Source organism: Phodopus roborovskii, unplaced genomic scaffold, assembly GCF_943737965.1.
Source record: "Phodopus roborovskii unplaced genomic scaffold, PHOROB, whole genome shotgun sequence".
NCBI classification, from domain to species: Eukaryota; Metazoa; Chordata; class Mammalia; order Rodentia; family Cricetidae; genus Phodopus; species Phodopus roborovskii.
Window position 1 is genome coordinate 711687 of NW_026125837.1, and position 14768 is coordinate 726454.

The window sequence follows — 14768 nt, forward strand, 5'->3', positions numbered from 1 at the left end:
TGATGTTGATTCCAAGACAGGTTGTTTGTTTTGGTTTTGGTTTCCTGTTGGGTTTTTTGTTTGTTTGTTGTTTGGTTTGGTTTGGTTTTCGATGTTTCTCTGTATTGTTTTGGAACCTGTCCTGAAACTAGCTTTGTAGACCAGGCTGCCCTCAAACTCACAGAGATACCCCTGCCTCTGTTTCCTGACTGCTTGGATTAAAGGCCTGTGCCACCAATGCCCCGCCCAAGACAGGTTTTTTTGAGTTTTAGTATCACTGACTTTGGAATGCATGATACAATTTATATTAAGACAGTACTGTGTCATAGTTAAATTTTCACTGCTAAATTTTTTTCTAAGGGTATATACTATAATATAGCAGCTTGTACAATTACTGTGTTCTCTGAGGTATACTAAGACAGCTTTTTTTTTTTATAAGGGGGGAAGGTAATATTTTACTTCTGCAGGTAGTTGACTCAACCTTCGTGGTGAACTTGTCAGTGAACTTGTAGTGGTGGCCACACCTTTTGGGCGTGGTTTCAGGTGCAGACTTGACCCATTATAATGTAGAGGAGGGGCTGGCTCAAGCTCTCTTGGTTTGAAGAGAGCATCGGAAGGGCAGAGACTGTATTTTCTGGAGCAGGAAGACTGTGGTGGTTATTTACTCTTAACTGTGTAAGTGCTTCCCTAATAAATACCTAATTATCATTTGTCTTGGGTCTGGTGAACTCACTTAAACCCTGCCTTCAAATCTTAGATATTATTAGACTCTCCAAATCACTACCATCCAAATAAAATTCATTGCATAGAAATAATAGGTAAAGGTTAATAGAAAAATCTCAATGTTTTAGTTTGTAAAAAAAAAAAAAAATAGATGGTTAAAACTGTGAAGAATCATAGAGGTCACTGTCTAACCCTGTTTTTGTGCATTGGGACACTGAGGCCCAGCTGTGCAAAAGAACATCTCAATGTTATTTACAGTTAGTAGCGGAGTGGAATTATAACCACGGTCTATTGATCATTTCTATTAGTCCAGCTTGAGTCCCTTTCACCCTTCTCTCTTAGCTTCACACTTATCTGTATGTTGGTTTGTAAACTATTTTAAAGGCATTTTCTCCAGCTTAATGGGCAATTAGAATGGAGACATCTACATATTTTTAATCATTAAATCATACTTGTATTTCAAATAATGAGATTTCCACTTTGAAATAAATGAAAATACCAAGATAAGCCAGGGCTCCATTGCAGAAAGAGTCTCCTCCTTTCAGACACCAGACAGATGACTATGAGCAGGAAAGTGCGGGCTAGAGGAAGTCTAGTTAACCCTTAGTGGTGACTCAAATGTTTATAAGGCACTGGGTCAAAAATACAGGTTTTAGTCACAACATTGACAATGGTTGGTATCTGCGTGACTTGACGTCTTGACAGGTAGAGCAATAGCTGCAGTTTATGCAGTTAAAAATGAAGAGTTCTAAGAGCAAGCATTATCTGGAGAAACCAGATAAAATGCCACATATAAGTACTAAGAATAATTGTAAAGTATATAGTGTATAGCCCTTAGGTGTACATTAAGGATTTAGGAACTTATTCTTTGGGAAATATATATATATATATATATATATATATATATATATATTCGAATAAATAGTAGAAATATGAAAAATAATTAAATTATTGCAGTGAAAAACTAGAAGTTTTGTACATTGCTTATATTTTGCCTATTGCCTATTGCCTATTACTTTACCCTTCCCCTCTTCCTCTAAAATACTTTGCTTTCTGCTTTCATGTCACATATACATACTGCAAAATCTGATCTCTTTATTCAGTAGAAAACATTCAATGTTACCACCCATTACTCACCTACATAGAATATGTAGTGTCTCTTAATTAAAAGTTTAGTGTTTAACAGCAAAAAAGACCACTAATTAATTCAGAAGATACTAAGTGACAATGAAGAATGAAACTACAAAGATGGAAACTAGATTGTGATCAAAGTGAATGGTGCTTACCAGGGATGATGGAATGGCAAGTTCTGGCAAATACTGGTGGAAGGCTCTATTCTGGAATGCAGGGGTAGGTCCTAGAAGCTCTAAAGTCAGTTACAAAAGCAAAGCTATCCTGACTAAACAATTTCCCCAAGCAACATCTAGCATGGTGCCACTAATAAGTGTTCTATAAATGTTTAATGACTGAATAATGATAAACAGATATACAGCTATTAGTCACTCATTAAGGAACAAATTTCTTAACACAGCAGAGGCAACATCGGCATGATTTCAGGCAAACCTCCAAATTCATATTGCTGAAAGAAACACTTCATTTACAACATTCTGATATCTTCAAATAAATATATACACAAAGAGATCACTCACTTGGCCGTATTTCCATGATTTCCTGAGTTTGGGGGGGAAATTACATCTCTAAGCACAGTACAGAAAATGAGGTATTGCATTAACATAACTTCTCATCTTTTCAGAATGAAACCCAAGTTTGCTTTCACAGGGTCAGGAGCAGTCAACTGTGGCACAATTCTCACTCTGGATCTAATGTACTGTGGGATGTTGAACAGGTCTAGTTAATATATATATACATATATAAAATTCCTGCCCTATCTACCATTTTCCCATTTTTTGGTACACACTACACAAATTCTAGTGGGTTGGTTCTGCTTGTATCAACTCTTGTGGGTCCTAGTGGATGCTAACTTTTAGAAGGACAGGTTCATCTCAAGATAGAAGCAAGAGTATTGGCAATCCAGACACTGTACTTCTTTCTTCTGCAGTGATAATAGCATATTATTAGAGTGTGTTTTAAAAATGTCTGAGATATTCCAGCAGTTGGAGTGACAGTGCTGTTCACCAGTGTACTGCATATGCACAGATGCCATTAACCACTGACTTACGCTCCTTTCATCAGCTAGCCCCAAAGAGGAAAGGGTCTCAGTAACTTTCTGTTGCTTACTTTCCAAGTAGAAGAGGAGAGGGAGAAAAAGAGGGGCATTGGAAAATCGAGTGTCTAAGTTGTCTTTCCATCATATATCTCATTTGTCTCATCTGTGATTCTGATTTTATTTTCTTCTTCAACCCCCTTTCTTGAGATCTACATTATGGACATTCAAATTTTTTTCCTCTATTTTAATTAAATAAAACTATGCTCTATAACCCAAATATCATCTGCTCACAGAACTTTAAAACTGTTTAAAATTACAATCATGTCCCCTACACATTCCTGACTTCAAACTTTCCCATTCCTCCCACTTCCTCTCAAATTTATGACCTCTTTATATTTATTATTGTTCCATATATAAATGCAGAAATACAACCAGCTGAGTCTATTTTCATTGCTTTATGTACCTTATTTCAGGGCTGATCCTTTATATTGCATAACCAATTAGGGCTCATCCCTGGGAAAACCAGTTCTCTCTCAGCACTCATCAGATGTCTGGTTTCTAGGGCAGGGACCCTCCACTGTGAAATTTCTCCTTTCCTCGTTATCATGTGTATTGTCATTATCATTGCTTGGATCTTGTTTAGGAAGACTTATTATTGAAGTATCATGAAGAAGTCTTGGTCCTCTGTCTCTTATAATCTTTCCTTCCCTACTTCTGCAATGTTTTCCGAATCCTAGGTACATGGATTAATTAATGAAATTATTCTCTATACTAAAATACCATCTGCTTCACAGAAAAGGAGGTTTTAAAACTTTTATTAGGACTTATTAGTCCTATAAAAACTTCAACCATCGTATCTTGCTTTCATAGCAGTATCCTTTGATTATCATATCCTGCTCATCATCCCACTGTTTGCCTTCAACTACCTCCAGGTCCTTCTTCCATGTTCATTTATCATCTATATTGTTTTCTTTTTCTTTAGTTATTACATTTCTTTAGGTTTACATGCATAGAAATGTGTAATAACAACCTGCTGGGTCTGTTTGGTGTTTCTCATATTGTCTCTGACTCATAAGACAATTCAGTGAAAGTGTTAATGTTTGCGTGCCTCTGACATTGTGCTCTAGGACAAAGATTAAACTAAGTCCCCAGTGTTTGTTCCATCACTTTCCTATATAGGACCATGGAGAAAGGAACACATGGACATACACTGGTATAAATATGGTGATCATAAACACAAATTTTCATGCCTGTTTTATATGGCATGTCTACAAGGCCATATCTTAACATGACTATAGTTGAGCTGAGTGCTAGGAGGTCTTCCATACTCTCCAAGGCCAAGGGTCTCCGTTCTTTGATTTTTACTAAGGAAGAGAAATCACCAAGTCACTGTTAAAAATCTCAAAAAGTAGGGATCCTGAAACTGACCACAGCATGACTAATACCTCCTCTAAATAACCTAGAGTGAAGATTCAGCCTGCCAAAATAGAGGTTATTTGAATGAAGACAGAACTTTATACTGACAGTAAAGCATTCGGTAGCCGAGTCACATAATTAGAGGTTAATGACTGGTGGCCCATGCCATACACACTACCTCCCGACCTACAATAATGACTGTGCTACTTAAAATTTGAATAAAATAAGATGAATTAAATATCATAGTGAGGGAGATTGCATCAGTGCCCATGTGTCTTCAAGCAGATTTCTGGGCTTTGAGGTGTTTAATTTAAAAGAACTAAACAGAATCTGGACATAAAGTTTGGTGTTGCCAGTTGCCGGGTTTTATCAAGTTTGAGTTTTTTCATCAATAAGATCAGAATAACAATGACACCTTTCTCACAGAATTGCTGGAATCTGTAAATTGTCTAAAATTAATTGGCATAAAGCTTGATATGTTGGTTTTAATTTTCAACTTTCTACAATTTCAAATCACCTTGGAAAAGTGTCCAAATAGATTATCTAGATCAAGTTGGCCTGTGGGCATGTCTGTGGGGATTGTCTTGGCTTCTTAAATAGATATGGGAATACCCAGACCTGTGTGGGTGACACTCTTTCCTGGATTTGGGTCCTGCCCTCTATAATAATACAGAAAATGAGCTGCGTATGAAGTATGCATGTACTTAACTCTGTGTGCTCTTGATTGTGGATGTGATACGGCCCCCTGTTTTATGTTCCTTCTGATTTAGTTCCCTAAGCCCTTTCTTTCCTTAGTTACTTTTAGTCAAGGTATTTTATCACAGCAACAAAAATGAAATTATGATATCTGGAATACAACAGACCTTCAAAAGGGAATCTCTCATTAAATATATTATTAAACTAATTTCCTATGGAAGGCCTGCTTCTTTAGCCTGTGCTCACCTCTCCAGTTCAGCTAGGAATAGTGAAAACAGAAAATAATGACATCAGAAAGCTAACAGGGACCTGAAGAGAATCAAAGGGCTATGGCTGTAATTCTGAGGATATCCTCTCTCAGTTAGCTTCAGATATCAACTTCACACAGCTCAGAATTATCCAAGGTAGTCTTTATTGTATGACTTCCTCCATCAGAATGGCCTGTGTGAATGTCTAAGGAATGTTTTCTTGATTACTAATTGATGTAGGAGGGCACAGCTCACTGTGGGTGATACCATCAATAGGCTAGAGAGGCTACCTGTATACAAAATCTAGCTGAGTCAAATCCAGAGAGCAACTGAGTAAGCAGCTTTGCTCCATGATTCCTGCCTCTGCTCTTGGTTGACCCCATGCCCTGACTCCCTTAATGGTGGACTGTGACATGAAAGTATAAGCCAAATGAATCATTTCCTCCCCAAGTTTCTTTTGATCGTGGTATTTATCATAGCAACATGAGGCCAATTAGGACATAAATTGGATCAAGAGTGAGGTCATTACTCTGATAGACCAGACCTTGTTGATTGGGGGGGGGATTTGGAAAAGATGATGTCTAATGGACCATTCTGTGGGAACTTGAGATGTGTAAGAATGCAGTAAGAAATGTAGACAATGGGGATCTGACTTATGATGTTTCCAAGAGAAGGGAAGATTCTATCAGGGCCCCTTTTTGTGCTATTTTGGATCAAGACTGTGGAAGTGAAGCATTTGCTTCAATGAGAAAATGGATAATGGTCAGCAGGGGCTGAACGCATTAGCTGTGATAAATAAGAGATCAGCATCATTAGGAAAATGAGTGTGTTTACTCATGGTAAACACAGAAAATCCATTCTCTAAGGGGGCTAAGGCTGACAGCTTAACTTGGCAATTTGGAAGAGTCCTTCAATGTGATATTGATATTGGTGGCATGTAAGCTCCAAGAATGGAGAGTGACTAAGGCCTGGCACTGTATAGCATGTACAGTAGTCCATCATGATTCTAGGAGGGACCATTAGTTAATGAACAGCATCAGTTGCAGTGGAGACTGCAGGATATAGGAGATGCCAGAACCATTGGGATGACTACCAAGGACAGTAACAGATGTGGAGGACACTGTCCTAAGCCCACAAAACAAGCTAATAATATACAGTGGTTGGCAGACCTGAGGAGATGAAACTACCCTAGGTTTCTGGAGCCAGAAGATCAAATGCAAGTTCTACATATGGGATATTAAGATATATAATTTGATTAACACTGCTGATTTGGGGTTCTGCTTCGATCTTGCTGTAATTATACTCTAGTCCTACTCTCTTGAAACAAGAAAATATTAAGCTTGCTTTTTATTTTACATAAGCCTGCAGTTAAGAGACTTTGGATACTTTAAAAAGACACTGAACTTTTGAAGCATTGGAATTTTTTTAAATACTGTGAGACTTTTAAAGCTGTACTATATTTTATATTTTAATATTAATGTTAGGTCTTCTCGACAAAAAGAAAGGAAGGAAATGTTCTGGCTTAAAGTGGTATATTTGTGTGTCAAGTTGAGTCTCTTGGTTAGTTTCAGATGTAATTTGACACAGCTTCTGTATTCTCTGGAAAAGTCTGGAATTTTCTGAAGTGATTATCTCAAATATACTGGACTGTATGTATTTTCTCAAATATACTGGCCTATATGCATGGATGTGGGGCATTTTTCTTGAATGATGGTCCTGTCCACTGTGGATGGTACCATACCTAGGCTGGCCTATATAATAGAGAGTACTGCCAGGAGGTGGTGGCACACACCTTTAATCCCAGAACTCGGGAGGCAGAGGCAGTCCAGTCAGATCTACATGAGTTCAAGGCCAACCTGGTCTACAAAGCGAGCTCCAAAGATACAGAGAAAGCCCTATTTCAAAAAAAACAAAAAGAAAAACAAAGATCACTGTGTAGGAGGTAGAGGGAAGCCAGAAAACAGCGTTCCTCAATTCCTTAATGATTGACTGTGACCTGAAAGTATAAACCAAATAAACCCGTTCTTTCCCAAATTGCTTTTAGTTGTGATATTTATCACAGCAACAGGAGCCAAACTTGAACAAGATCCTTTGGGAATAATAGTAGAGCCTGTTTCCTAAACGTTATTTACAGATTAAATAGAATAATACTTGTCGACCCTTAAACAAGATTGGTGAATCACAATCATCTCTATAATGATATGTGTTATTCCTCTTCTGAAAAGGTGAAAGTGTCTTGGAGAGGAGAAAGAAATTGTGATGTGTCTCTGCTTGCCCTCAGACTTGTCAGTTTTGTAGATGGTGAGAATTGAGTGTAACAAAGGGTTTAATGAGAGCCACAAAGATCTGGAGATGCCGCCATAGTGACACTGGCTCCTTCAGTCCAACCTCATAGGGGGATGTCTGGAGACAGGATGAGATCATGCTTCTATAATTCTTTGTGTTCTAGAGGATAAAACTGTCTTACAAATTTAAGTCACTATTATTTTGATGCCAGGCTTTGAAATACAGCTTGCCTGTCTTCAATATCTTGTTATGTTTCCACAGCGCAGGGGGAAAAAGCCAACTGTTTACACACTGCAGTATTTCTGGTAACTGAACTTATTAGTTTAAAAGACAATATTTACAGAGCTCACAAAATAGCACGATTTCTGTCCATAGAGACCTGTTTTAATTAAAGCTCTACCTTTAAAATTCATTAAAGTAATCAGCTCTAAGCGATTAGAGCTTGCATATTAGATTTCAACATGTGAGTGCTACAGAATCTCTTCCACAGGTGCAGGAGGCAGAGATGTAAACAATTGTAAAGATATCTTCTTTCGTTTAATTTCATTTCAGTTTTATTGAAAGGCATTGACTGGTGAGCTGCAAGATTTTACTTTTATATTTTTACATCACCTCATCATTATTGTCACCTCGGGAGAGTTGTGGCACAAGCTGGTGCTGGTTCTCCTGGAGAAGGTATAGAAAGTGAGTAGCTGACTATTAGGAAACAAAATGCCACCATGCTCCTCTGCCAGTAGGGACTTTTATGTTTCTCCTTTGAGGTTCTGGTTGTAAGTGCTCAAATGAGTAGCTTAGGTAGGTAAGAACATCAAAACAATAGCAACTCGACTACTATAGCCATTACTACATAGCATGGAACATTCACAATGTGTTAGCTATGCATACTATAGCCATTACTATATAGCATGGGACATTCACAATGTGTTAACTATGCATATTTTGCCTTGGAAGTCTCATAGCAACACTATGAAGTAGAGGCTTTTGTCATTTTCCTTTCTTAAATGAGCCTCAGAGACTATTGGCCAAATCCAACATAAATATAAAGGGGGAGGAAGTCAGTGCAGAAAGAAAAGAATCGGTGTTGGAATTGCCCTATGACCACTTTCTACAGGTGAGATTTTTGGTATCGGTTTGTTTATATAGAAAATGAACATAACTAGATCCATCTATATCTATATGGAGGTGCGTGAAGGATCAAATTAGGTAACACAAATAAACCATTTACTACAAAGGCTATGCTCAATCCAGGACAGCAATTAACCATGAAACTAGGTAGACAACTGTCGGAAAACAGCACTCTTGTGCCCCAAACACTTCCCTTCTAACCCCAAGAAGGAAGCACAGACGATGTCCCCAAAAGATAATAGGGGAACTGAAATCAGCTTGTTGTGGAGACATCTGCAAGTGCTGAGTATGAGAGGCTGTGGCAGCAGAAAGCAGTCCTCTTGTCATAGAGAATATGGGGCAGAGGGTTCCTGGAAGACACTGAAGAAGATACCCTGGTGTGGTGGTTTGAAAGAAAATGGTCCCCAAAGGGAGTGGCACTATTAGGAGGGGCAGTCTTGATTGACTCGGTGTGATCTTGTTGGAGGAAGCGCGGCGCTGTTGCTGAGAGCTTTGAGGTCTCATCTATGCCCATGCCTGTGAGTCAAGATGTAGCACTGTCAACTAACGTGTCTGCCTGCGTGCCACTATGTATCACCCTGATTAAACCCCTGAAAAATGTAAGCCACACCATCAAATGTGTTTCTTTATCATAGTAGCCATAGTCATGTTGTCTTTTCACAGCACTATAAACCCTAACTAGGACATCTAGGAAAGTCTGGCAGTACATAGGCAACATCTAATCTCTAAAACAGACCTCAGATGTTCCTCTGAAAAAAAAATATATATATATAAGTTATCCCTGCCAGATGAAAAACTAAAAAGCATTTTTAATGGCAATTTTATCCAGACTCCTTAATTTCTACAGGAAAACATCAAGGCTTATTGGTTGTAAGTCACATAATAGCCAGAGTTTTCCCACTGTAACTCGAAATAATTCTACCACATTATTAAATGCATGGTCCTGAAAAAATTAAACAGTTCTTGTAAGAAACAACTTTGTTTGTTTGTTTTCTATCAAAAGTAGTTAACCCAGCAAGAATTCATATTTCCCAAAATTTCCCATTTACCTTGATTAGCCAAGCACATCAGATTGTGAAGTCAAGTTCCCAACAATGGGATGTGACACATTTACTACCTAAGTTAGAGATAAAAGACAGAAGCCATTTTATCCAAGTATGCTTGCTACAATGGTTTGGGTCGTGGAACACCATTTTATTATAAGAATTTCCTTGTTTTGGTACTTTTTGCTTTGTTCTTGTGCTCATTTGTGCAACTCTGAGATTATTATTTGTTTCTAGTATTCCTTTACACACCTACTCTTTTCTAAGTTCATAAAGAATTAAAGGAGAGAATGGTGATAAGAAAAAAATAAATTTCACTAATTATCTGGAAACTTATCCCCTGTTAGTCATATTTTCTTCTGCCCCCTCTTCTGCTGCTCCTAAATGCCACCTTGTTAGGTTTCCCTTGTTTTCTTTTTTCCCAGCCATCATGTTTTTAATTACAAATTTTCAAACAAAATATTTGGATCATATTATTTTCCTTCCTGAAAGTCCTTCCATAATCTCCTCACCTCACTACTCACTTCATTTCATGGTGCCACCTCAAAAAAACTCCAAAATTCAAAGTCAAAACAAATGAGACCAAAATACGAAAACAAAAGATAAAGGACAGACACACACACACACACACACACACACTGTTTTGTGTTAGTCAACTACTCCTGGGCCTGAGGCCTGCATAACTACTGATAGTGTCTCTTCTGAAGGCCCTGGTAGGAGGAGGTCTTACCTCAGTGCTTCTGATTGGGGTGCTCCTATGAGAAAAAGTATCCTTAGAGGATTACTTCAGGAATCTCCTCAGCACCGACCCACCTTGCAAGTTGGGGCTTCTCCAGATGAAAACAAAGAGTATACTCTTACAGGTTATGTATTCACTAGCAGACTCATACAAACTTGTCCTGTGTCTGGGGGCAAACTAGTGCCTATTTCTGGACCAGGCTCACTAGGCATTGAACTTAGTGTAAGAATATAATGATGAGAAAGAAGGATACTGTCCTCAAAAATATGAAACAACTTTCAATTTAAAAAAAAAAACAAGACAAGGTGATTCATTCTTTCATTTTCTTAACTGGTATGGGCTATGTACATATTTTGTGCCAAAGTTATATACTAGGTTTTGGAACATACTGATAAATCAAAAGACACTGATGGTTAATGGAGATTTAATATTTTTATCATTATTATTTTTATTTTACATGTCAATCCCAGTTTCCTCTCCCTCCCTCTCTCCCTCCCTCTTACCCCCTCTCTCCCCTCACATGCACCCTGACCACCCTCCCCTCCCATCCCCCCACCCCCATTCCACATGTAGGGCTATGCCATCCAGGTGGGGTCATGTAAATCTGTCAAGTCATTTGAAGTAGGGACTAGGATTTCTCTCCTGTCTCTAGGTTAAGGGAGTATCTCTCCATGGGGGATGTGTCCATGAAGGTTAATGCTGATTTAAATCAACAGATTTAAAGTAATTATTAACCAATGAGGAAGAACCCCTGATTCTAAGTCAGCTTTGTATATCATCTATTTTCCAGGCAACATTAGAAAGGGAAACATCAGAAGTGTTCTTCTTTAGGGTTTTAAATAGCATACGAATAGATGCAGCGATCAGAGCCCATTAAAGGAAAGTTACTTCTTTCTAGTCAAAAGAATGGGAACTTAATTTTACCTTTAGCCCTGGGTGCAGATATAAAATTCTGATTTGCTTCAAAGATAAGAATATTAAATATTGTTCTCCCTCCCCTTAACAGTTAATTCAATTCTTGGCCTGTCAATCACCTGGTCAGGAGATCGTCCTACAGGAAATCTGACTCAACTGAAGCCATACTAAGGAGATGGGAAGAATAATTATCTCCTTAATGAGATAATGTCCTTACACTTCTCAAAAGCACTTCCTCTGATGCAGCTGGTTATAGAGTTGCTGGCATGCAACATATCTAAGGCTGCCGCTTCAGCGAGTTCTTATTCAAAGAGCATCACTTCTCATTTTTTTTTTTCTATTCGTCTATTATTCAGATACTGGCCAATAGCTTTAGCATACTTTCTGTGATACTGTGATTTCTTACAGTTTCTCCCTATCTACCCCTTTTCCATAGAGCTGCTTGCCAACCTCTATGCTGAATATACCATCTCATCATAACATCTCAGTAAACCCTCAGTGTAGGAAGTGTTACTGCTATACAAAAGCTCTGCTTTCCTTTCTCTTTCTTCCTTTTTGCCTTCTTCCCATCCTCTCTTCCTTTTTCCTAAGGTCCAATCTATAATTCTATAAAAAGACTCCTTTTTAAACTCACTCTTTTTGCTGTCCACATGTTTAATTCATTGAGTTAGCATGCTGAGCCCACAATCCACTGGCCTGGAGTTGCTTTGAGGGTCACTGATTTGTCTAGAACACTAAATTGTGCTCTCCTAAGGTAAGAGACACAAAGTCCTTAACACACAAAGACCTCACTCTCCCCAAGAAGCACGAAGAAGACAAACTTCTGAGAAAGTCTTAGGGAGTTGTAGACCAGGTTAATTGAGCTGAGAGAACCCACCTCACATGTGGGTGGCAACAATATATGAGCTGTGGTGCAGTACATTAAAAAAGTAGGAAGCAAGCAAAGAATCAGCATTCATCTCTCTTTGCTTCCTTATTACAGATATATTGTAGCCATCCACCTCATATTCCTGCTCCAAGTCTTCCTCCTCCTGATAAACTCTATTCTCAAAGGAGCATTCAAAACAAGCCCTTTATTCTTTAAGTTGCCTTTGTTTGTTTATTTTTTTTACCAGATATTTGATCACAGTAATGAAAAATAAAAAAACATAATTAATCCATTGTCTCAGGCCATATGTTACTTACAGTACACAAAGAGAGGTAAATAATATATTCACATACTTATTCTGACTGCATGCCTCCTTGATGTCTAGGCAATGGTGGGGGGGTGTGGTTTGTGAAGGGAGAAAATAATGGGGAGTTTGGTCCAAACTGGAGGAACATGGAGGTTTTCAGAGGAAATCATATTTGGCCTGAGCTCTGAAGGATGAAGTTATCTGGTATCTTAACTCTGTGCTTCCATTCCTCAAACACTTAAGACAATTATTTGGCTCATGATTCTGGGGGCTATAAAGTTCAAGTTGCATTGTTTGTCATGGGACTCCTGCTGCATTCCTTTATGACAGAGAAGCAGAAAGGGAGCCAGCCACATAGGTAAGGGACATATAAGTGAATAAAGAAACAAGAGACGAGGGGACAGCTCTACCCTATTATAACAATCTGCTCTCATATTTAATAACTTGGACCTGGGATAACTAAACTTATCTCTTCCAAGGGTCGTTCCCTATAATCTAGTAATCTCTTACTACCTCCATACTATTTAGTTGGTTCCCTATAATCTAGTAATCTCTTACTACCTCCATACTATTTAGTTGGTGGCCAACATTCCAGCACATGAACCCTTGGGGAAACAAAGCACATCCAAATCATAGCACGAGGCAAAAGCAATACGAGACAAGTTTGTGAGTTGCAAAAACTAAGGCAGATGAGGGATGCTGGAAGTCTCCAGAAAAGATAAGCTTGAGGCAAATTTAAGGAATTGAGAAAAAGCTGAGGGTAATAAGCAAAATTAATAATGGTATAAAATGAAATAACCATAATGGGCTGGGCCTAATGTCTAGTACCAACATTTTTATGGATAATAGGAAAAGACATTGGTGAATTTGAAGCAACAGGGTGAATCAATCTGATTATTTTTTTTCTTGTAAAAATATTTTTTTTTAAATCAGCACACGAGGAATTAGACTCCATTTTAGAATTTTATTTCTCTTTCTGCTTTTTTTAAAGATGGAATCTCTCTATATAACCTTGGCTGTCCTGGAACTCACTGTGTAGACCAAGCTGGTTTTGAACTCACAGAGATCTGCCTGCAGTACTAAAGACCTGCACCACCACACCCAGTTCCACTCCACTGTTTCAAAGAATATATGTTTTTATAGAATTCCCCTTTCAGCCATCTCTCCTACTCTCCTACTACCCCTAATTATCCTTGTGACTTCTCCCTACTCCATCGCCTTTCATTTTTCTCCTTCTCATTCTTCCTAGACTCCCTATCTTCTCTTGGTCTTCTTTCTAGGCTTTTTAAAGTTTTACCCACAATTGTACCCATTTACACATGTGCATATACATTAAAGGCTAGGAGCCCTTTATATGAGAGAATGTCCAGGTTTTTCTTTCTGGGTTTGAGTTATATAACTTGATATCATATCATACTTTTCACATATACCCAATTTCCTGAAAATTTTATAATTACATTTCTTTATCTGAGAGGCACTATTCTGGTGGCAGGCATTACTTTGGGGAGTGGCCCCACTTCTAGTTCTTCATTGGGGTCTTTTGACTTTTTCCCAAGCCCATGTGTATGTTAAGAAAGATGTCAGTGTGCTGGACCACCTCCAGTAGAGTTTATCTGGTCCTCCAGGTCTCTGGCTTGTTCCCATCTGATTGGTGTTCCAGGCATCATTTTTCTAACTACCACTTATCACTAATTTGGTCCTAATTCTGGCTTCATGTCGTTTTTTCCTTTTAAGGGCTAATAGTTATGCATTAGCTACAATTTATTCCTACAATTACTTTTCAAGGGCTCAGCAATGATAGTAGTTTTCAATCCCATAGTATAAAATGTGTTTTCAAGGCTATTATCATCACATAATTATATAAATAAGTAAGTGAACAAATTAGGCAGTGCAAAAAGCTGTCAGACTCCAGGCACATCATCTTATAGCTTATTATTCCAGGTACCTCCCAGTGACTTTCCTCAGCTCTGAGTGGGCATGTGAAATTAAAGCACAAGAATAGATTACTAAAACATCAGATTAAAAAGATTCATCTTAGAAAATTTGATTATGCAAATGTCACTAAGAAGTGGACAGTTATTTAAAACTATGAGAAAATACATAATTCAATAGAATGCAGGATCACAATTCAATTTCTGTTTCAAAATCAGTTGTTACTTTCTTGTACAAGACGGCACCACATATTGAGAGCTGGATTTACCTCTTTGTACAAGTCTTCCCATTAGCATCTCCTCTGAGGTTTCATATTCAGGTTGA